Raw genomic sequence first — 26,683 nt, forward strand, 5'->3', positions numbered from 1 at the left:
ACACACACACACACACACACACACACACACACACACACACACACACACACACACACACACACACACACACACCAGGGAGCAGATCAATTGTTACAGTGTTAGTCGGGCAGGAAACCTGTAATTCACTTCATTGGCTGCAGAATAAACCCCTGATTACATACAATCAATGTGATAATGGCTAAAACACATTCTGCCCAATGGGCTGTCGGGCTGTAAAGACCGGCAGAGGAGACAAAATGTTAGTGTGTGTTTAGACTCCTTCTAGGTAGGAATGTTATTGTTAGAAACACAGACCAACACACACCCAACTATCCACAAACACATAGACTGGTGTGAAATGCATTGGGTATGACTTGCGCAGGCACAGTAGTGGGGCCAAAGCTGTTATAATGCATCCTAGGGTGTATGAAGTTTACACACAAACTCATACACACACATTTTCTTGATGCGAATGGATAAACAGTGGGAGACAGCGCACACAGGGCAGGCTCGGCCAAACACGATTGATTAAGAATTATGTGCTCTCCAAACTGCTTGAGGAGTATTATGTTATTCCTGGTGATATCGATACATTTCTGTCTTCAATCATCACATAGTGGTTTTAAAACTGTTTCATCTTTCCTCTTCACATAAAAGGTGATTATATGTTTCGAATGTTTAGGGGAATTCCTTTTCCTCTCAAAGTCTTCCCTGGAAGGGTGATTTAGATTTGAGATTCTGACTGCGATGGGGTAGTTATTTAAGTGGAAAGATATGAAGAGGTTGATCAGGGGAAACACGTGAGGCAGTGTACTGCTAAACCCTGTGTGTGTGTGTGTGTGTGTGTGTGTGTGTGTGTGTGTGTGTGTCAGATGGGAATCTTGATGATTTAGGTCATTTTCTTGCGGAGCAGCAGCTGATAAGTGTGTTGCTGCCAGGCACTATCTTTGTCACCATGTCTCTCTCTCCCTACCTCTCTCTTTGTCTCCCTCTCTTTGCCCCTCTCTCCGTCTCCTTTATCTGCTGTGTGTCATTTTATTTGTAAGGGTGGTTGTCTACTGTAAGAACAGTGCTTCAAACCTCCGAAACAGCTCAACTCCGTCCAGGAAGCTTCACATCAAGAGTACAGTCAACACAAATGCGGTGACTTCATCGTGGTATTTATTGAGTTAATAATTAAATACATAAATGGCTGCAAATTGGAAGCTAATTTAGGTCTATTTTTGGACTGGGCAGACTAAATGCTAACCATGTGACCTCAAGCCTTTAACTGGAAAAGAGCGAAGGAAATGATTGAAAGCATCGTCTTGTAACCTTTTATATGTTATATTGCATAAGGCAAACGTGATCCTTGTTTGTACCAAAAAATATGTTATGAACAAATGATATATTATATTTAATTTGGTATGATAACTAAATTAGATGTGTCTGAACACTATCATACTGACTGTTTATGTGATATTGGCAGTGTGTGCAGCAGTATAAGGGGTATACACTGCAGGCTGGTTCCTTTATAAAAGAAAGGTCATTGATCAAGGTTAGTGTTCGACTCCCTTTCTATGTGTGTGTGTGTGGATTAGCAGTGTTATCGCTAAGCATTAGGGGTGCAACAGTCCTTCCAAACACTTACCGACACTTGCCATTGTGGCTGACACACACGCATTCACAGACACACACACACTCCCAAATGCACACGTACACATTCGCCCATCCGTGTGCAGTGAGACTCACCGCTCCTACACCCTCTCTCATACTCAGACAGATAGAGACCTGGGCAAGGTGCCGTATCAAATGAAATTGCACAGAAGTATAATAAAAAAAAGTGTTTAAAAAAACAAAATATCCCCCATGGGATTAAAAACACATTTTATTAAGCAGATGGTGAAAGAGGATTTCCACTCTAGTAAATATGACAGGGCTTTCAAATGTGACATGGGACGGAGGCAGAGAGAAGGGAGGGGAGGTCGGGGGAGAGAGACAAGGAGGGAATCGGAAGCGAGAGCGCAATGCTGCAAAAGAGAGGAGAGACAGAGAGTGTGTGAAGAAAAGTGGTGCTCCATCTGAGAGAACCAGGGACAAATGGAGGTATTTGGAGAAAAAGAAACGTTGGAGAGAGGAGAGGAAAGGAGACATAAGCGAGTAGAGCGTCAAAGCTGCATTCTTTAAGCAGATCAGATTTGGGGAAATTGGGCTGTCACTACAGGATTGCGATGATTTACACCTATCCATCACAGGGAGAGAGAGCGAAGCAGAGCTGGAGTATGTACAATAATGCACAGCATTTGTATAAAATGAGAAAATATGTCCTAAACAGGCTGAGTTCACGGCTTACTTTTCAATCCCGCAACCAATATTCTATAAATAAAACATAATTCTGTGAATGACTGAGAAATACTAAAATGTAGTGATTGGTAGATATCCAGCTGGTTTATTACTTGTACCTTATGACATTGCGAGAAAGGTAATATGAGTCAAAAGTAGAAAGTGAATGTCTCTACTAACTAAGTGCCAAATGTAGTCCTGTATTACCCAGATTTTTTATAATAATTTGAAAGGTACGTTTTACCCAAATTGATCTGTATTGTCACCAGCTGCTGTTGACACCCGTCCCCTCTGCCTCCCCGCCTGATCTTCCCTTCTATCCTCTGCCTCACCCCTCCCCCCCTCGCTGCTGGCTGATGCACCTTACAGCCTCGCTCCTGGACCATCTGTTAGGGAATCTAATTCACATCTAGTCATAATCAGGTTAGCTGGAGTGCCCATCGTCTCTGCTCTGTCTGTCTCTTTCTCGCCTACCTGCTTTTCTCTGCCTATTTTACATCATGCCTTTGATTGTCTACCATTTTTTATTTCTTCATCTTTATTGTATTTTTTTTTCTTTTGATTACATTTTTTATATTTGGACATCTCAGCATCTTTTTATTTGACACTGATGCTTCAAGTTGGCACCATTACAAAACTGACCGAAGGAATCTTCGCAGTGTGTGAATTGTTAGGTTTTTATATATTTGGTTGTTCTGTTCTCCCAAATCGGTTGTAAAATCCATTGCCATGTCCTCTACTGCTCGTCTTCTCAGAATTGGTTTTGCTTTCACTTGGTTTTAAATGTTGCTCTCCTGAAAACGTATACTTGCAGATGACAAGAAATGAAATGCTCTCTCAGCATTTTAATAGTAACATTTATTTATAAGCAACAATTTGACATTGTATGAAAAAATAAGGTGCTGCCTTGACACAGCATCTTGTCTACGCATGTTTCTCTGTGTGTGTGTGTGTGTGTGTGTTTATCCATGGCGAGTTTAGGTGAAGAGGGTGGAAGTTAATGAGAGGTGAGTGTCTGAAACCCTCTCTCTCTCTTTCGCTCTCTCTCTCTGCTCCAGCATTAATCCTCTTCTATAAATCTGCAATCCAATCAGCGTTGTCCACACTTCCCCACACACACACTTCCCCACACACACACACACACACACACACACACACACACACACACACACACACACACACACACACATACACACACAGAGCTGTTGGGAGGCCCATCTGTGTGTTAAGGCAATCTGCTTTATCATTATGATTACATTGGGCTCAGTTTACAGCAATGGGTGTGTATTTGTGTGTGTGTGTGTGTGTGTGTGTGTGTGTGTGTGTGTGTGTAGTCAAGCGCAGCCTGGCTGCCTGACATTAATCACATTCCCATGGTTTGATGGCCTAAATAAAAGAGGAATAATATTGTTGCTGTCCAATGAAAACAGCAGATCTCGACAAACAAATTAGGAATTTATTTCAAAATTCAAAAAGTTTTAATTCAGCAAAAGCGCTTAAAAGTAAAGCATATGGAAGACATTAACATGATTTGTTATCTGTAGCATGAAGTGATTTTGATGCATTATATCACAGGATGCCATTGGTCACAATATCACATAAAATATCATAATGATGTAAATATATAATGTTATAATGTAAATGTATTAAGAAATATCTTATATATAAAATACCAAATATATAAATTCTGCTGTGAAATCATTGTAATTGGATTTTCTTTTCCAAAGATGCATCAACGTGTGTTTGTGTTTGTTAGAGTGTTTATATCAAGTGTGGGACCAAATCCCATCAACACAGTCGGAGGTCAGATATCCTGGTGGGAATGTTCATGTGATCTTATACTGCCTGCATGCATGCGTGTGTGCGTGTGTGTGTGTGTGTGTGTCTGTGTGTGTGACTGAGCGTATAAATGCGCTTATACTGTTTGTTATAGGAAAAAATAGATGTGTGCATTTAAATGTGTGGTGATATATTAACTTTTCTTTATTGCATGAGCCCTATTTTATTTTTTAAGAATGGGCCCTTATATAAATGTATTCATATATTGTGTGATGTCACGTAGGATAGCACAGGTGTAAAACATGTAATTGTTGATGGCTGGATTTGGCCAAATGTTTAAGTTAGTGGAAGGCTGTAGCAAGTGCAAAGTAAGTACCCATTACATTTTGGAGCAGATCTCGATCAAGGATGGAAACGAAAAATGTTTTTCACTTGTGTTAACACTGAGCGATAAGGCATTTGGCATTGCTAGAGTTCTGGACTCTCTGAATGCCCTTCTAGTGGTTAGTGAAATCTGCCAACTGTGGAATGTTTTTGTGTCACATCAGAGGCCTGACATAGTTTTGGCAATTGAATCCCCATTAAAATATCATCTTCAGTTATTTTATCATTAAGACTAAGTTGAACCGATGCATTGAAAAATGTGTCAGAGTCCGAAAGCAGAGTGTAGGGTGTTTCTCTCTGTGTGTGAAAATGTAGTGTTTGAATTCTAGCCATGGCGTGACTCCTTAGCTTCTGGCAAACCTTTACACCTCTCATCACTGTATGCCAACATACACACACTCAACCTAACACACACACACATTGTGCTCTAGTAACTCTCCTCTTGGTGATTGGCTGAGAGTCTGCGTGAGAATGGCTTGCCAGACCTCTAATTGGCTTGACCCAGACTAACCCTGAAATCCTATTGGACTAAGACTTCCCAGTCTACAGTGCGCACACACGATCACACAATTATCGGGCTCTGCAAAAGCCTAACAATGCATAAATCAATAATCGGCTGCAATAATAAAACAATAACAACATTATTCATGGTAGTAATGTTCATTATGGTAATCATGTCAGTTAGCGAGATCATGCAGGCTAAAGTTGTTTTGTTACAAACAAAAATTAGATCCTAAGAGCCACTGTCTAAACACATCAAATACTTGACCAACAGATCACTTATTCCTATTCTGGTTTTTTTAAATGTGATTTCAAATCATTGGCAGTGCTTGGTCTTAATAATCTCTGGTGAAAAAATATATAAAAAGAATATACGCATATGTGCTATAAACATTATACTCAGTATGTACAAAACAAATACTCACAATTACAGTTTTGCAATCTGGCTCTGTCTCGTATCCAGAGAAAGTTAGAATGATTAAAAGACAGAGAAAGGAAGTTGCGGAGAAGGAGGATGAATACTAAGAGAGAGGAAGTGTTTCTGCGTTCCATGCGTCACACATTCGCTGTGTTTAAACATGAAACAAGCAGCATATTTACAGTTTATGTTCTAAAAAACAATAGGATCCCTGAGTTTCACCTGCCTGCAACAACACAGACCTAGAACTGGTTTTCATTGGAGAACTTTAAAGTACATTTTCCCTTTGGTATAAGCGTGTCATGCTTTCCTGCACATGCAGATGGCATGGGAGATTACTATAATGGTAATAGTGACTGTCCTTCAACCGAATGATATCATGTAAAGCCTCCTCACATTTGCACTACTGAAGTGTCCTTGAGCCAGAAGTAGATGTTACTTTCTTGTGATATTATATATACTGGGAAAATATAACAAAACAAAGACAGTGCGACAAGTAAAGTAAAGAAAATAGTATTAATCCTTTCTTTCAAAATAAAATATTTGCCTGTGGACATTGAGTGGAACGTGTTAGGAATAACTGGAATTTTAAGAGCATTGTAATAAAATGCTTATTAAATATAAAAAACTGGGTTACAAATCATTGTAAATTAGTTACTCATGAGACTCATACTCAAATATACAAATGCAGATCAAATACAGATGCTTAACCTGCTTTGTTCAAGTCTTTGAGAAAATGTCTGCCTATTTTGCAAATGGTGACACAAAAGCAAAGCAGCTTATTTTAAATACGGATCTAATAAAATTGTGAATGCAGCATAAAATGTAAATTCAATTATATAGCCCTATTACATGGAATGAATAATAGAAAAATATCTGAGGTATGTAATACATCAATAAAAAATAAGAAAAGAGAAAAACTTGTGTTATTGTAAATCGAAGAATAAAGCTCCTCAGCGCTTTAACACACAGACACACACAGACACACAGACAGACACACACACACACACACACACACACACACAGACACACACACACACACACAGACAGACAGACACACACACACACACACACACACACACACAGACACACACACACACACACACACAGACACACACACACACAGACACATACACACACAGACGACCACTAAAAACACTGGCTTTTGATGTCTCAAAGTGCTTGCCTTTTCTTTCTCTTTCATCTGAGGTTTATAGAGGTCAAGTGTGGCTTTTGTGTAAAACTGAACCTAAAAGATTCATAGATTCCTTTTCTTTTACATTTTTGCTCTTTCTTTCTTTGTGGTTTTACTTTGCTCGTCATTGGTTCTTACCTGGGGTTGTAGAGGGCATGTGCGTCTCTCATGTGGTTGGCCTCTAGTTGATCGTAAGTTTGGTGCATTCTCCAGGCGCCAGCGCCGCATTTACTATAGTTCGACTTGGAGTTATCGTCACTGCTGCTGTTCACCAATGGACCCTTCGATAAGTTCATTCTGCAGACGGGGACAACATGAGAGACGGAACGGTGAAAATTGAGCCAGTGAAATATATACGGAAGATGATAAAGAGCAGCAGAGACATACATAATATTCAACTCATATCAAATAAAACACACTAAATATGTTCGTTAGTTATTAAAATCTAAAGATTAGGAGAATACACATGAATTAATCAGGGACATTGAAATAGTGCACATAATGAAATACAAATTGAAAAAATCTGAAGTATGTATACTTCTCTTAAGTTGGACATGAACATGGATAGAAGGAAGAATGCACATAATAATACAAAAAGACAAAATAATAAAACAAATGAGAGGTATATGAATATGTCATGTACTACAAAAATGCACACACAACTCACACATTCAGCATACAACTCTGGCTTGTCTGTATGCAACAGATATAACAAACAGATGCAGAAGACCTGATCGGTGTATACAAGTTTGCAAATATTAAGCACGGGCAGCCAGAGACAGGTCAGAAGACATGTAGAGAAACAGACACACAGGCCGACATGCTGAGAGCGACGACAGACGGACGGACAGACAGCTGTCAGACAGACAGACGGAGGCAGAGAGGACGGGCTCTGACTTTAAACCTGTGCAAAAGACTTTTGTCCAGGAATGTGTTAACACATTTCTGTCTAATACGCCCGTCTGTGCGCAGATGGGGCGGATGCGTCACGCTGCTAATTGAAACACACCCCGGCTGTGTGTAACGTCAGAGGAGTTTTACCAGTTGTAGCTTTGCAAAAAGGCTTTCAGACAGAGGGAATATAAAAGTAAAAGCACCGGAGGAGGGACTGCGATCTGTCAATCAAGACCGGCACTGTCGTCATGGGAGGAGCTGTCGCCGGGTTGATAAGGTCACCGCAGGCAACAGAATCAAAATCATGCACCGCCAAAAATATAATAATTAAATAACATGGCGCATTTATAGCTGACGTCAAAGAGGAGGACAACGTGCAGGGTTTACAATCAAATTAGCTGGGTGGCCTACATTTGGGAAGAAAACTTTCTTCCATGCAAAGCAAATGTAGAAAATACTGAAACCAATTCAGAGTGGGGAACACAACTAGCATTAAAGTAATCCTTCTAAAATAATGCTGAAGTGACACTGGCTGTGACGCTTGAGACATACCTGCGCTTTGCATTTTGAGCATTTCTAGGTTTTTTACATAACAAATGTGTCAAAAATAATGATGCCTGGTTATCCTAAAAAGATGTGCCCGATGAGGGAGGAATTATTTATTTTAAATGTACAAAATGGAATAATCTATTATTAAAAGTAATTACAGTAATTACTTCACATCAAGAGCTCTTTAAGCAACAAATAAAAACTATCTTTATTAATTATCTTTATATTAGTTGTTGTTGTTTGAGTTTTGCTGGATTTTTCCTGTCATTACCACATTCCTGTGTGTGTGTTGTCTCAGACGTTGTGTATCGGTAAACAGAGCAGGATGTTGGTATGTGTCACAAACTGATAGACACATGTTTAGCCCACAAACACACACCGCACAGACATCTGTGTGTTCCTAAGTGTGTGTGATGTTGTCCCGGTGTGGGTTGCTGTTTAGGTGAGGGCCACGTAGGCAGACAGGTAGACAGACCAATCACTCGTCTGACAGCCCCCGCCCCCCCACCCTCCTCAGAGCTGAGTTGGCTCAGGGAAAGGTGGAGGGCCAGGGTGTGTAATATGTAGGTTTTAGTTCCACTCTGGTGAATCGGAGGAATCGATATCTGCTACTGCTGCTGCTGCTTCAGACACTTATTGGCTTTGGTTGCGGTGTCACAATGCTATATAGACAGGCAACACTTAATACTGCTTTTTTATTGGGTGGGGGGGGGTTTGTCCTGGGTTCAGATCGGACTAAGGTACACCCAGTAACCACTGATACGTGATGTTGTAAGTTTGAATCACTGCCTTTCCTCTTGCATAAAAGCTGATACGTGAAATGTGTGTCCTTCCACGGGCCATCACAACACACTAAGTTAATACAAGTAAAGTAGCAGAAGAAGAAAAAAAGGAATAGATTGAACATTGGAAGGTATTTAGCTTTACATCCTTATTTATATGGGTTTAATTTTTGGAAATAAAACCTGAGTTGACCAAGTTCTGAGATAAATCACTATATATAAAGTATCTAACAAGTGAAATGAAATATATATTATTAGTATTTGCAAAATGCTTTTTGAATTTGCCGAAATCCCCTCAAGGCTGCCACTTGCATTAACCCCTAACACTTTTTTTACATTATACCTTATGGCAAGGTAATCGGATATTTGATTCATTCAAGAAGATTACATTTAGGCTAAAAGGCATCTTAAAATGAGCAGACAATCATTGTATTAAGGCTTTAAACAGCTGTTTGCTTTTGTATTCGCTGCAAGGAAATCTTGCAAGAGAAAAAAGTTACATTTTACGATTTTAAGTCGTAACCATGTGGGTACTTAAACATCAACAACATAAATAGCTCAGGTCATAAATATTTATATATGCGTACAAAGTAAAAGGAGAGAATAAAGGGGAAGAGTATTAACCTATGTGATTCTACCTGACCTATTTCACACTCCTGTCACTACATGTAAGCAGCACCAGCACCAGCACACAGCACACACACAAATACACACACACACAAGCTAGAATTGTGTGTGTGGGTCTGTAATTGTGTAAAAGTAGGGAGATCGCGGGTGTCTTTCTGATGCTCAGTGACTCGCTCATGTGTTGCTGGCCCATCTGTGAACAGAATGACCATGACACTGTGTGTGTGTGTGTGTGTGTGTGTGTGTGTGTGTGTGTGTGTGTGTGTGTGTGTGTGTGTGACATGGTGATGCAGTGATTGATGAGACAGTTGCCATTCTTGCTAATGCAAAACGCACCTATCCCTGAAGGAAGAAAATGCCACAACACACACACACACACACACACACACACACACACACACACACACACACACACACACACACACACACACAGGGCTGCAACTGCCCTACCTAATTACCCCTCTAGTTGGGGCAGTTTGATGTCCTCTAGCCCAAACAGAACAGTCAGCGTGAAAAATAAAAAATAATTTATATTTCCCTTTTCTAATTTAGATTTTAATACAACTGTGGCTCTATTTGTATTACTAATCTTGTGCTATAAAGGAGATGAGATAAGAACGCACATGTTCTATTGTTAGATATTCCTGAGACTATGTCAGGAAGTCGTTAAAAATATGTGCATGTGTGATAAAATAATGACATCTTTTGTCATTTGTCAAAATATGATAGTGTGTGTGCATGCATTCGTGTGTGTCGGTAGACATTAAAGTAATAATACCAAATGCCGGGTGCATAAACATACTAATATAGAAATGTGTGTGACTATGTTTCCCGGCGTGCACGTTCATCAGGGCAAGTGGGGTTCGGCGCTGCAGCCCTTTGTGTGTCTGAGTGGATGTGGATATGTGTGCGCTTTAGCGTTAGCGACGGGAGCTGTTAGCGGGGCAGGCGGCAGATGGGCTGTCGGCCTTAATAGGGACTGAGCGGGTGCAGAAAGGTGACAGCCCCACGAGGGAGGGGCATGTGGGGAGGGAGGGGAGGAGTGTGTGTGGGGGGGGCTGAGTGGTGAGGGAAGAAGGGGATAAAGAGGAAATGAATTATCTGCCGAGGTCAAGAAAAGTGCATTTCAGCTGCGTAGAGGAACGCACCTACTGAGGACAAAAAGTGCCACGACACACCTGAAAAGGTTAACAAAATTAAGCTGTGGCCATTTCAGCACTTCTAAAAATAAAAAGCAGTTGAATCTGTTTCATTCAGTCAGGTATGTTCGTTATCAGTTTGGTTTTAAAAAAAAGGTCTAATGTGTCCCTATTTGAAACCACATTGATACTTTTGAAAAGCTAAAGCTTATTATAAAATATTTCACCGAACTTCAATAAAAATAAGGAAATGAAATGCGCTACTAGTTTTAAAATGTCAAGAGCACAACTTGTGTGTGGACATGTGATTGACATGAACTGCTGGGAGGACTTGAGAAGCACAGAAACAGTCACACACACTCGGGCTGTTTGTTAGTTGTTACAAAAGACCTTTCCTGTTCCTCAAAAACACGCCGGAAACGGAACGTCATGATACATTACATATTCAAATCTTATCTAAATCTTACACAAGCGGGCTAACAATACGCGTAGCATTTTAATTGCATTACGAGAGGTTTTAATTGTATAAACAAAAAGTCTTTAAAATAGCAAGACACATTAAATATAGTAAGTAAAATTGATAACCTAACTTTAAAAAAAATGCTGTTTTGAAAATATATTTATCAAAGTTTGGGGGAAATGATCAGTTATTGAGCAATTTTGTTATACTTTGTTAGAAATATCCTCTTTTAACTTTATAACTCCCCCCCCCCGCGCTGTTACTTTTCGGTTTATGCTGAAACTAAGATGTATTAAGTTTAGCTGGTGCTATATTTGTGTGTTAGTTGAGTTTACTTGTCGGGGGCTTTGATAAAGTTGGTAAATTACAAGTGCACAGTAACACCGAAAGAGAAAAAGGTAGACCTCTAAAGCGAGAGGTGGGGGGGGGGCTGGCCTGTCATTCTCTCCCCATCAGGCACACACATGAAGCATGATGGGAGGATGAGGCGAGGAATATTTCACTGTCAGTCGGAAGGCGGCATGGTCATTCATTTCTCTCTCTGTTAGTATCTCTCCATATCCCTTTTTACTGTATTCTTCCCCTTTTGTCTTTTTGAACCGCCCTTACACACTGTCGAAACAATGACAATTTAATCATACTACACAAGGCCTGGCCATGAAGAGGGGGGGGACTATGCAACCAGACAATCTATAGGGCTCTCCCCACGGACACACAGGAAGAGAGAAACAGCAAAACAGAAAAAGAGTGCAAAAGACAGACAAGGCGTTTGAACCTGCATCATTCTCTCGATCCTCTTTAACTGATGCACACACACTCTTGCGCACACACACGCTCTCAGGCACACACAGCACCTCTCCGTCTAAATCTGTTCTATTGTGGCCCAGTCTCCGCTGTCTCCTCCCATTAGGAATGAGAGGCAGCATTAGAGGCCCTGAGCACGACACTATGGACACACACACACACACACACACACACACACACACACACACACACACACACACACACACACACACACACACACACCCCGTTCTCCTGTTCTTAAGCGCAGCTCATTAATTTACCCTGTGGACAGCTAACATTTGGTAACTCCTTCACAAAAAATAATAATGCCGCAATAGCGATAGTAACTATTACAAAATAAATTATGAAAAGTCAATATTCTCTCAAATCAAAAAGATACCTGTTACATTTTCTAAAAAGAATGACATTACGCACTCAACTCTTCAAGTGGAAATCTGCAACGTGTGAAGACTCCCTTTTTTCTGAATCGCTCTAAGCTTTAACGATATAGAAAAGTCAGTATGCCGCAGTAGGAAGAGTAATTCTTAGTCAAAGAACAAATGATTTGATAGATTGTGTTAAAGTAATAATAAATGAATGCACATTTTGATGTATGGATGACGGAACACAAGGAATGAGCGGCGTGGAGAGCGGGAAAGGGGGGGAAGGATAAGAGATGGGAAGAGATGAGCGGCGTTGACTCTCACTATATATCACTCTCTCTCTTCTTTCAATCAGCGCTTTGGCATTCAATCACACACACACACACGTGCACACACACACACACACACACACACACACACACACACACACACACACACACACACACACACACGTTAAGCTTCACCGCTGGTGTGGTGTAATGGCTAATTGCAGTGAGTGTGTGTGTGTGTCACAGCTGGGACAGTCTCTCTTACTGCTCTTTCAACACATGAAGGCCGGCACTGACCCATGACACACACACACGCGAGAACTGATGGATCGAGAATAAACCAGAGAAATTCACATCATCAAGGCTGTACTAAAGTGTGTGATTGTGTATCTGAAACATCTGCATATGAATGTGTAATTGCATTTTTGCCACAATTTGGTCACTTTAAGCTGCAAACGTGTGAGGATGTGTGTGTTTGTGCGCATATATGTGTGCATGCATGTGTGCGTTCATGCGTGGCTGTGTGTCCAGCGGACCCCTAAGTGCTGGTGTCAGACAAAAGCAACCCCCCCCCCCCCTTTCCTTCCCACCTCTCGCTCGGTCTGTCCCTCTCATTGCATCTCTCTCTCTTTACGGACTGAATTACCACTGGAATGCCCGGACCCTTTACTTGAGAGAGAGGCTGCCGTGTGTGTGTGCGTGCGTGCGTGTGTGTGTGTGTGTGTGTGTGTGTGTTTTTGTGCATATTTGACTATACATATACTTACTGACTACGAATGCAGATGGACAGGCAAACAGATGCGAAAAAAATAAGTACAACACCTCCTCACACAGGCCACCAATGGGTCACACACACGCGCACAAAATGTGGACAGGCAGGCAACCCATGCATGACTACAAACAGATGCAAATGTGCACACACACACACACACACACACACACACACACACACACACACAAACACACGCTCACACAGCCAACAAATCAGTGCGGCACATATTGACATGCTTTGACAGATGAATTAAGTAAATGATTTTATAAGGAGATTAAAAGGATTTTAATTTACGCAATCTCTCTTTGGTCCCCCCCTGTCCCTCCCTCCCTCCAGTCAGCTTTACCTCTCCCTCTCCCCCCCTTCCCTCTCTACTGCTTTCTCTCCCTCATGGCCTGAGAAAATTAGTGCACGAGAGACTGAACGATATGATGCATCTTCTTAATTTGCTTTGACAAGAAACAAGCACATTTTTGTTTTCATTTGCATGAATTCATACATTTCAAATAAACAGTTTCAGACAATAGTAAAGTGATCTTTGCCTTTTTGTTGTAAAGACTACACATGTATTACAAAGCTGCACTATTAAGGTTTTGGTTGAATGGTCCTTAGTGATATTTGAACTAACAGAGTGTACGAACGCTCAGCCTTCAAGTTTCAAGAATGAGATTTTTCAATAAATTATTTCATCTAAATTAAACAAATCATAATCAAATCTTTAAGATAATGATTGTGCACTACTAAACTAAACTAAAATTAAACATTGAAATGTGTCTGTTGCATTGCTTTCAGTGCTCTCTTGACACAAGGAGTAATACTTGAAGGGTGGAAATGAAGCGCTTTTGTGTGCACACATTTAATCACTAAATCTGTTTAATAAACGATACAAAAATCGAAAGAACTAAAACATTTTGTCACGTTTTTTTACATGTATTAATTTAGTTTGATGAATTTGAATTATTCCTCCGAAAAACCTAATTTAGAGTTTCACTTACAATCCCAAACATTTGATTTCACTACCATTTCTATGGAATGAAATACAATTATTATTTCTAGAGAAAAATCCCGATTGATAATAACCGTAACTGAATTGACGTACGCTGCCTTGTGTTTCTCTTCGTCTCTCACGCTGCAAACCTTTGACTGAACGATCAGCTCGGCCGCTGAAGCCCCCGTCTCCTTCACACCCACTGACAAAAACCCCCAAATGTCACTAAAGTCACTGTAGGAAATATATCTTAATGATATGCAAATGGTATGTATATGGTGGCATGAGGGGAATGCAATTATGTTAACAGCTTAAGCGGTACTTGTTATTATTATTATTATTATTATCGGTATGATCATTATCCCTAATATTTTAATTAGTGCAGAAGAGCAGTGCCTGAGAGCAAAGGAAGGGAAGCCTGAGCAGAGAAAAAGAGAACGGTGGGCGGATGAATGGATGAAGGAGCGGACAGTCAGACAGATGCGAAAAAAGGGCCAAAGGATTTCTAAAATATAAGAGAGCGGTTCAGATTACGGGCACTTGCAGTAACACGGAAAAGTAAAGCAGCACATTCCACTGATAACCGTCTGATATCAAAGAGTTTTTCCGTCAACATATTTGTGCTTGATTTTTAAACAGAGTTCTTACATTTTACACTTATTCAAAAGTTCCATAACCTGGACAGAGGAAGTCACTTTTCTTTTCTCATTCACAATAAGAAAACATTGTTTAATGTTTTTCACCTCATTTGCTATTGGTTCCTAAAATACACCACACAGTTTTCAGTGGAAGGAGCATTGCCCAGACTCTGTTCAGATACAGTGAGAGGGCTTCTTAGCGTCGAAAGTATTCTGGAATCAGACTTTGCTCGTCTTCAAGTCATTTGATTTACAAAGGACATTGGCTTGCTCAATATTAAAGATTGTTCTAAAGAGACTTTGCTCAGATCAAAACCTCAAACGCACCAAAAGCCAGATTTATAAAAACTCCTCTTAAGGTGTTTTTCTTGGTATACTATTGAAGTTTCAATAAATATACATTTGTGCTAAAGGAATAACTCTTAAGGCGTTTGTATATCTTTATTAATTACTGTAAACATAATTATAATTGAAACAAACTACCAATAAAACGTTTTTTATATTGATCAAAGACAATTTGAAGCTGTAATATTAAGCCAGCTGTTCTTTGTATTCCTCTTACTGTGTAGGTGAGAGGTTCTCTTTTTGTAAATGAAACACTCACACACACATACAAACGTGAGCCGGATTCAAAGTTCACATATAATGTCAGTTTTCTTTAAAAATGTCAATAATGTCCTGTTCAGGAAACACATCAGAAAATCATTTCTGCTTTGACTTTTACCTTTCAGGTCTCCACCTCCGACTTTCTACCGTGAAGACACTGAGGCTGTTATAAGGGTCATTTATATGTATGCATTATCATGCCAGGTCCACTTACGACAAATACGCCTTATATATGTATTTTAATTTCTATACATATTTACAATTAAATTCTGGCATTTATTGAAAGCAATGCAATTTTGACAGTGTCAGTGCCATCAGTGAATTCACCCATCCCAAGCGACTGCACTCTCTTTGCAGAATTACACTCATCACTTCCAATCCATGTGTTACCTTGTGAAGTTTGAAAAAGGAAAAAGTGTATGTTTATTGCTATATATTTGCTTTGAGTTATCTGTCCTTGTGTGCATTTTTATGAAACGCAGCTTGCATGGCAGTTACCCAACCACACACACTGCTGTCTGTTCTGCCAATCAGTTAGTCTGCATTTTGAGCAGCGTCTTCAACATTCACTTAAAAGAGCAAAGCATTGGTTAAAGGAGCAGCTCAGCGGCACTCGCTTGTTTGTGTGTGTGTGTCTGTCTCTAATTCCTGTGCGGGGCCACACGCTGAGCTGCCCGTCTGAAATTCTACCTCCTCTGGCATTTAAGAGCGCAGCTCTCCCCCTTTCCTCTCCCTCCTCTCTTATGGGCCCTTCTCCTCCCGTCTCTCCCGTTATTCCGTAACCTCAATGCCCTGTTACCTCTCTGATTCTCTGCCTGGACACACACATAAAAAAACATGCGTGCTCAAGCATAAACCCAGGAAGACATACTCTGACTGAGTTGCTGTTTTGTCCTGAGAACAATTTGAGTCAAAGTAAAAGAATGTCTTTAAACAGAAAAAGTGAAGGAGAAACTGTGTCTCTATTTTACTAATGAGTGTGTATGTGCAGGTGTGTGTGAGTGTGTGTCTCGCTCCCAGGTGGAGAAACAGAAATTCCACTCTTCTACCCACTGAGTAAGAGCTGCTGTCCGGATACTGCAGCCACACACACACACACACTCATACATACACACTGACACACACACACACACACACTCATACATACACACTGACACACACACACACACACACACACACACACACACACACACACACACTCATACATACACACTGACACACACACTCATACATACACACTGACACACACACACACACACACACACACACACACACACACACACACACACACACACACACACACACACACACAGACAGTGAACGCGTGCTACTTGACAGCAGAAACAACCTTGACATGGTGCCGGCCACCTCCGCTGCATACCAGCACACACACACATTCACACTCACACACAATGAAAGACATGACAATGACAAGTTGAATGAAGAATGAAAGGATAAGATAAAAAGGTTAAATGTACCTACTCTTGTTCAGAGTGCATTAAAAAACACTCGGATAACGGATGTCCTACCGACTCCATCGGCGATGCCTGGTCATTGTCAAGTCAACCTCCTCCAGGAAAAAAACAAAATTCAAAAAGGCAAAGTTTTTATATCTCTCCTCCTCTTCTTTCTCCGGTCTTCCTCTCTCTTGGTCCTTCCTTCCGCTTGGAGAGAGCAATACAATTACCAGGCTCTGCGCTGCCTGCTCTGATCGGTGTGTGTAGCTGTGAGGGAGCGTGTCTGTGTGTGCGCCGTGTGTGTATGTGAGAGCCAGGGAGAGGGGCTATAGGTACACACAGCCAGCCAGTCAGGCAGTTGGGACGGAAAGCTGTGCCGCTGTCCTAATCAACGACTTAAAGCCCCGATAGCAGCTCATGAATATTAAGCAGCGTTTTGCATATGCAGTCCCTCAGGCCCCGCTCCTGCTGTGATTGGTGGATGCTTGACCAATGGCTGAGGGGAGGGGCGGAGTGAAGGGTGGAGGCAAAGAGGGAGAGTGAGAGAGAAAGGGAGAAGAGCAGGTGGAGAGGGAGGGATCAGACAAAGAAGGGAAGAGAGAGGGAGGGAAGGAGGGAGCGGAGAGGAGAAAGAGACAGGTGAGGTAAAGATTTAAAGCCATCCCACTCTTCTTCTTTCTCTCATTCTTTGTCTCTTGATCAGCCTACCTTTCTCAAAAGTGTCTCTCCGATGCTCTTTGTTTCTCTCATCGTGTGCCTGCAATACAAACAAAGACAAGGAGTAAATATAAATAGTATTTCAAAAACTGTAACAAAGTTACAAAGCTTTTTAAGTCATGTAGCAAAGCGCTTTTCAGGCAAAACACAAAATGGATCTAATAAAATTGAAGGAATTGCCAGATCAAAGGAAAACATGTAAGCTTGACCCTAAAGCCTGAGTAATGTCACACTGCAAACGCACGCACGCACACGCACACACACACACACACACACACACACACACACACACACACACACACACACACACACACACACACAACACACACACACACACACACACACACACACACACACACACACACACACACACCACACCACACACACACACACACACACACACACACACACACACACACACACACACACACAGTACAGCAGAGCCCATCTCAGCTCAGCAGTAAAATACGGGATTATGGCAATTCCGAGGCCCTTGTCCTTTGTTGTGGAATGATTTTGGAATGATTGGGACGAGGTTTCCCCGCTGCTTGCTGTTTTGTCGAGCTCCATGCTGCCTCGCCACCTGCAGGTTGTATATTCCCAGTATTTCCAATATTTCTAACAACTTTGAATGTGGGAATTGTCGGGGTGATGGGGATTCTCCAGGAGAATCATCTTACTGCTCCTTAGCCTCAGAGAGAGGAGACAGGAGAATGAAAAAAGAGAAAAAGTGGAATCTACAGGGGGACTCAGATCTACTCTTGCTGTTTATTTCCACATGTTTCGTCTTTTCTATCTGACTTTTCCAGCGCTCAGATACCTCTGCACACAGGAGGGAGGGTTAGAGTGTGGCAGAGAGAGGGGGATAGAGAGAAAGAAATTGGAGGGGTGGAAAGGGGGGACGCAAAGATGAAAGAGAGGAGTTGTGATTAGCAGCTTTGAAAGAGAAGAGATAATAAAACATTTCCTGAAACCAATCTCTGCTTTGATGTTGGTGTGTACGCGTGCGTGTGTGTGCAACCGAAACTACAAGTTCTTTCTCTGTCTTTCGCTCTCACACACATTAACAAACAAGTCAAATGTTTCAAACCTGTCCTTATGGTTAACCGCAGAATAACTAAAGAGTATTGCTTGGCCAGGAAGTATGGTCATTATTTAATTTGTTTTGACCCAGAGAATGTGAGCAGAATGTGTTATAAGCTTTAAGGCTCTTTTCAGGAATTAAGATATTATTATTTATATATTAAATGGGAAACCACATGGACTACAAAGAAAGGAACATATACACAAAAACACACGCATACTGATGTATCTATTGTATTCGTACATTTGCACAGAGGTATTGATGTACACACACACACACACACACACACACACACACACACACACACACACACACACACACACCAACAACACACACCACCACACACACACACACACACACACACACACACAACACACACACACACACACACACACACCACACACACACACACCACACCCACACACACACACACACACACACACACACACACACACACACACACACACAGTTATGATGTATCCAGGGGCTTATAAGCATCGACAAAGATGAGTGTGAATCAATGCTGCCGTCACTACTGGGCAAACAAATCCTTTACCAAAACCTCCCTCTCTGACACACACACACACACACACACACAAATAGATGAAAACACAAGCATCTGCAATTTCCTTATCTGTGAGGAAATATTAATGTTTTGCTAAAAATAATATGTTTTGAAGATTTAAAAATCAGTTTCTCCATTTCCATTTAGAAACATTGGGGAGAGATTCGCACATTGAAACATTTCAGAGCTGCAGTACAAACATTTGAAAACACTGTTATGTGACTTGCACAAAGATAAATCAAAAAGCCTGTCTGTGATGAACTGATCGTGTTCATGGAGGCCTTTTTCTACGTTACTTTTAAAAACATTCAATGACATTTTGCCTGAATTCCTCATTTTGTAATTTATGCATGTATGCAGTTTGTGTTAAAAAGAGTTTTTACAACACTGTCAATCAGTTTTAGTACAAACAGCAATGTCTTTGATGAAAAACAGCATAAGAATCAAATATGAGGATCACATTTCAGTCTGCATACGTGCCGAGAGAGATGCTTTAAAAAGCTGTTCTCTGTTATGTAAATAGGAAATAATTGTTATGTTAAGACACTTAAATCCTAAACCACACACACACGTATTAATTAACGGAGCTGTGCATACAGTCTGTTCCACATGTGTTCCTAAAGCTTCTGCATCTTCTACATGAACCCACAGATCCTCACAGAATCTCAGTGACTCTAGTTGAACCCTGAATCAACCTCAGCTCTTTCTCTCTTCTCTCTCCCTCCCTGACCCCCAACCCCGCCCCCCTGACTATTGATTGGTTTTCAGTCGGTGTGTATGTTGACAGTGACCCCTTAAGGCCACTTCTCTCTCTCACTGGACAAACCCAGCTGCCACGCAAACCTCTTAAACACAAAGCTATTACAGTAAAAAGCCAGGGAAATACCCTGTGTGTACTTATGTGTGTGGCGACTCCATGGCAATCTGATTGCCACGATTTGTACAAGACTGTTGATAAAATACATACCATAAAATAAAAACACCCAGCCAAGTCACAATCTAGAATACAATCATAGTTTATTATTCTATGTATGTGTGTGTGTGAATGATTTTGTTTGCATTGCCTTCCCATACCAGTAACTATGTGAAGGCTTTTGTCCTCTGCTGATCTTTCACTCTTGTCTATTGTCTGCAATTGTGTGTGTGTTTTGACCCCGTGGTGGCAGCCTGTTGACATCTGTGGAAGAATTATCCATTGCAACTCTCACTGACATCAATCTCAGCACTCGATAGGCCACGGCAAGTTCATTCAGGGCAGTGTGTGCGTATATGTGTGTGTCAGTGCTGGTCAAAACAGTATTTAACAAATTCAGGAGGCGGTCAGTTAAGCAGCTGACCTCAGGCCACACATCGACACGCATGTGCCAGTCACACACATATTACTTGACTAAAGCTACAACTATCAAAGCCCCTGAAATGATATTCTTAATTATGAATATTCTGTTTATAATAAAAATAGCACTTTCTTTTTGAAGGTTTAAGGTAATAAGGTTGAAGTGAATGATTGCCACAAAACACAAAGAAAAACTTAACAGAAGCTATTTGTACATTTCACAGAACAAACAACAGTGAACTCTGCTTTGTGAAGGGAAAGAACGCTGCCAACGCAGGGAAGAGGGATATAGAGAATGTAGTTCACCACTAGCCAACAGAGGGAGCTATGGTCAGTTTGTGGCCAGCTGCAGCACACTGACTTGAGTGTGTGTTTATGTATAATATCGCATGCAAAATCAAATCATCATAAATAAAAAATGGAAACCCATGAAAAGAATGCATATATAACATCCAATTACATCAAGGAACTTAAAATGCTCTCATATACTCACAAACAAGAGCCCCCCTGCCCCCCCCCCCCCCCCACACACACACACACACACACACACACACACACACATACTTACGTAGCCAGCAGGGACGGGAGGGATGGAGCTAAGTTATCTGATAGCTCTGTCAGCAGGTACAGCAGAACACAGTGTGGAAACGGACAATTTGACCACAGACCCCCTGCTCAACCCACCAACCAGCTTTACAGAGGAGACGGAAAGATAAAAAGGACAACAGGATAATACATTGTGTGTGTGTGTGTGTGTGTGTGTGTGTGTGTGTGTGTGTGTGTGTGTGTGTGTGTGTGTGTGTGTGTGTGTGTGTGTGTGTGTGTGTGATAAAGCAAGACATGGCAAAAATCCCGATGGAGACCTGGAAAGACATTTCTGTCACTAAACTGTCCAATTGGTGTAATAGCAGTGCCAGGGTCTGCAGTCACAAGGTGTTATTTGGTAAACACTACACTTAAGCTGCAGTTCATCTCAGGGTATGTGTGAGTGAGTGGGAGTGTATTTATCAAAGTTTGTTGCAGGACATTTATGCTACAAACTTTACATGTTTAAGATAAACCTTAGTTGTCTGGGCAGGGAAATAATATAAACAATGATATTTAAATGGTGATATGAGACCAGATATCGTCTTATATTTACTATTACATAATATCCTGTGTTGTTCTTTCCTGGTTTAAAACATTCACACACGGACAAATAAGCCAGGCAAACATTGCACACAAAGGTACTGTACCATTTTCTCCATATAGGCTTGCTTATATATGCATACAATCAGTCAACACGCACTACAACTGAATCAGTTTTTCATCTTCCACAATCACATAAAGTGACACTCAGAGACTTGGGACTGTTGTTTTGCATTGATGTTAAATGAGCAGATGCACAGGTGGAACCCTTCAGTTTGGTCAAATAATCAACATGTTGTAGGCTTACACAAACACACCTGCATAGATGTAAATTGCTGGATGAATCGATCAGTATGGCCCGTCACACTGGAGACATTTTTAGATGTTATGGCTTTGATTATTACACTTATCTACCTAAATCTGTACATTTGTGTGTGTGAGCAGGCATGAGTGTGTCCACCCAGGGAAGGGGCAGTGATGGTGATCAAGGCCAAGGAGAGAGCACCAGCTGCTGGAAAAAGCTGCTGGGTTTACAGGGGCTTTCTGGAGCCTGTCACTAAAACTCTGTCTGGGTAACCTTTGGAGGAGGATACATGGAAGTCAAACGACAAATTGTATACAGTGCCAAAATATAGATTAAGAATACATTTAAACATTATTTAACCACACTGACAGACCTGGCACCTACATACACATTCCCACGTGCACATGACGCTTATAATCTTAGGGGATGAATGTTGTGAATTCTTTAGAACAGAGAGCCATGCGACAGGCCTATTTTTCCATACAAAGGTCAGGCAGGATTCACAGCTAGGAAGACAGAGGTGTGTGTGACAGAGAGGGCAGAGAGAGGGAGGGAGAGAGATGTGTGTATAATAAGGTGACAAAAAGAGGGTGAGAAAGACATTCATATGGAGAAGGTGACCTTGGCGTTTATAAAAAGAGAGCATTAACCTCTAAACTTTCACATGGCTTCGCTATTTGACTGTTACATACAGTATAAATTAATCTAAACGTACACACAAGCAGCGGTAGGTACCACCACCTCATCTCGTGCTTCCTTCAAAAATGAAGTTTATGGTTAAATGTTTGAGGGTTAGGTAATCGGGTAAATTCTTTATCCGGCTACATTCAGCCCAACAACTGGGAATATATGCGTGCAGGTCAGTGTGACACCAAACTCACAGAACAGAACTCACCACTTGGTTATGTCTTTCCTGTGTTCCAACAATCACCAACTCTTATTTGGTCAGAATAAACCATTGCAGAGTTAGATGTCCCCCCCCCTCAAACTTTCTATCTCTCTCTGCCCAATGAGCAGCGACTCTTACTTGCTTTTCTAAGGTAGACATTTTTTTATAAGATTTTTACAAAACTAACTAACCAACTACATTGCGCGAAATATACCAACCGGTGATGTTCTCTGCTCATTGCCTATGTAATTGTCCAAAAACAAGATCCTATGTATTTATCAATAGTATCAAGTAAAACGTGTATTACCGGTACTTGCAAGTTATTTTGGTTGCAGAGAAGATATGAGGATTTTTCACAGAAAATATACACATACATCAGGTCAGTTAGGTTCAATGGGGTGCACTGCTGGGGTGCAATGCCTAGGAAGTTGCACTGGCTACATAGGACTGGGTCAGGTGCGGTCACCATCCTGTCAGTGGTCAGATTGAAGGTTGGCTGGACCGCACCTCCTCACAGAGTGAAAGGAGTGACCTCATCAAGCAGGGACAGGGAAAAGGGGAAGGCTTTGGGCTGGACTGGGGTGTGACCTCATCAAACGTGGACAGACAGGGCAGACATGATAGATGTCAACACTGAAGATGTGTGTTAGTGTGTGTGCATGCAAATTCCATTCAGTCAATGTTTGTGTACTCTGTTGCAGCCAACACTGTGAAACGCTCAAGCTTCCTTTCTACACACAAGATATATCTTTCTGTCATCCACAAACTGTCCTTGAAACAGCACCCGAATCAACTATGTATAAACTGTTCTTGAGCCGATCTTCAATTTTAATTGAAGTACCAGAAATTCATTGAAAAAAATAAACACCTGTCAGTGGTGGAAAAGCAACATTTAAAAATGAAGGGGTCAACAGACGGACAAATACGTAGCATATTTGGGAATCCAACAATAAAACATACGTTATTTTTAGCATTATTTCTTACATTATCTTGACCTTATGATTTTTAAACCTCACTGCTACCACAGCGCTCTCTTTCCCTCCCTCCCTCCCTGCTTCCTATTCTGAGGTTTTGATATATTCCCAGGGAGAAATTAGAACCAGGATGTAATTATACACAGAGTGGGTTTTGTGTGTGAGAGTGTGTCTGAGTGTGTGCGTGTGTCTGGCGGCCTGTGTGTCTGTGTAAAGCAGTGTTTTGTATTGAAATAGGTGACTTCGGAGAGGTGCGCTCCTTTAATTACGCCGCTCTCAAACAGAACATGAGTGGGCTATTCCACTGGGATTAGTCGTCTCTCGATGCTGCCTCTTTGTTAACGCAACACACACGTAACACACACGCATACTCAGACACAAATATATGCCTGCCAAAAATCCCCTCTCTCCAATAGTTCAACACTCAATTTATTCAAACTGAGGTGCAAGCCAAGTGAATAATTCCACTACTAATAAAGACTGTAAGAGAGACAGTGCATACAGGAGATGAAGGAGGGAAAGGGATTAAATAGCAAAAGTAGAAGGGGGGGGGGGGGGGGGGTTTAGAGGGAAGGTAATACAAAAAAATCAAGGACAACAAAATGAGAAATCTAACCTCAACACCAATTGGCAATTTCAATCTGGTGAGCGTGGATATTCAATTTGTACCAGTGGTGCTTGTGGGTAACAAAAATGTAGCAGTTGAGTAAGTCAACAGTACTTTAACAATGTATCAACATTAACAAACCAAGTATTAATATTCTGTATGTTGCTAAAATAAAAAGGAATACAGAAGCTTTGTTTGAGTTGATGTAAGAACAGTGTGGCCATTGCATGCCACTCTCAGAGATTAAATATTTGACATGCACAATGTCCCATTTTGAAAAATGTCATTAATACTTTGACACACAATCTTTGGATTGCAACACCAGGTCCACTAGTTGCTGCTAGGGAGCTTTCAATCACATCATGACATATGGAAATTACGGAGTTTGACAAAGACTTAAAGGTCCCATGTCATGGCCATTTCTACTGATCATAATTCCATTGTTGAGGTCTACTAGAATACATTTATATCGTGCAATTTTCCAAACTCACATTGGTTTCTCATACAGCATCTCTGTATAGTATGTGTATTCACTCTCTGTCCTAAACGGCTTGTTAGAGCCCCCTCCCCCCCCTCCCTGTGAGCCCACTGTGCTCTGATTGGTCAGCTCGCCCACTCTGTTCTGATGTTACAGCGGAACATCAGTGATTATGTTTTACAATGGCGTTAGCAACCAGAAAATGACACCAGCAATGACAAACAGATGAGAATGCTGCGTGGGGTCTGGGTGCCGTGTTGGCGGGACATTGTGCGGCTCGCTGCTGTGAGGAGGGGACAGTGTGAGCTGGCTTACTGGTGTCGTTTCCTGGTTGCTGAGTGGGGTCTGCGAGACAGCGAGACATCGCGAAACTCAGCCTGAGCACCATGGACGCGGGAAGGGGGGGTGCTGAGGTAGCTGCAGAACTCCCATCTGCGAGGCTCCACTAGCATCCCCCCCAGCACGTCACTGAGTGTGTGTGTGTGTGTGTGAGGAGCTCCAAGGATTGGTCCATTTGGGTATGGTCACGTCACTGTATCCAGCAAGAAAGAAAAAAAATCTCCAACGAGGCGTTCTGGGGCAGCACGGACAGGTATTTTCTGTGTTAGAGTTTTATTCGCTACAGGGTGTACTTTGAGGGTTTGTGACTCTGCAGACCGTTTACATGCAGAAAAAGCTACATAACACAAGGGGACGGGTAATAACCGGAAAAGCATGACATGGGACCTTTAAGACTGAGCTTTACGGTAAAATAGATGGGATCTTGCTAAAAAGATATAATAAGTCAACATTTTGTTATAAAATGAATAGGTCAGACTATGAACACATGTAATGGCAAAGTCAATGTGCAGTAGTCCCACCCCATAATAGTTTTACTCTAATCCTCAGTTAATATTGAAGGTATAAAATGTGACTGTGTGATCTGAAGAGGAAGCCAGTTATGGACGACTGCAGTACTGTATGTAAACAATATACTACAATAAAGCTTTTGCTGAAACAGAACAAACACAATATATTTTTTAGGTCCCTGTCAGTTTTTTCCGGTTGATGCCATAGATACGGACAGCTTAATGTAGAGTTCAGGCTGACATTTATCAATGGACATGTTGCCTTTTTGTCTCTCTGTGCTGTAAAATTGTGAAAATGAGTTAATCTGCTATACTAGATGGATGATATTATTGTATCCGAAGAGTATAAGGGACTAGACGAGGCCACACTAAAAGATACACAGAACATAAACACACTCCACTTCATCTGTGTCTGTGTCTAATGACGTGTGTGAGTAATTACTTTAAAGCTCAATGTGTGCGGGTGTTTAAGTGTCTGTGCTCATGTATGTTTTTATCTCGGTCTTTTTCTGTGTCTGCAATGAATGTGTTTAATGGTGTGTGTGGAAATAATCACTTAATCGTCGCGCTGCCTCCATTTGAGAAGCATGTGTGTCTGAGTGTGTGTGTTTTGGTTTCCTCACAGTAAAATAGACTCATAGATGCAGCAGACATTTGTAAGTGGGAAGGTCTGGAAAATAAGAGAGAGTTAAATAGTGAGAATGATTAGTGAAATGAAGGGGAGAGAGGGATTACAGTGTGATAAAAAGAAAGGGGAAGAGATAAAAAAGAGACGGACTGAGGGAGTACACAGGTGGAAATAAAGACCTCTACCCTTTATCTCTCTCTAAT

General features: G+C 41.3%; 1 pseudogene; it reads right to left on the reverse strand.

Annotated features, from left to right (window-relative positions):
* The window catches only part of LOC117563119, a 116,994-nt pseudogene that overhangs the window by 11,799 nt on the left and 78,512 nt on the right, over positions 1-26,683 (reverse strand).

This window comes from Gymnodraco acuticeps, unplaced genomic scaffold (genome assembly GCF_902827175.1).
Source record: "Gymnodraco acuticeps unplaced genomic scaffold, fGymAcu1.1, whole genome shotgun sequence".
NCBI classification, from domain to species: Eukaryota; Metazoa; Chordata; class Actinopteri; order Perciformes; family Bathydraconidae; genus Gymnodraco; species Gymnodraco acuticeps.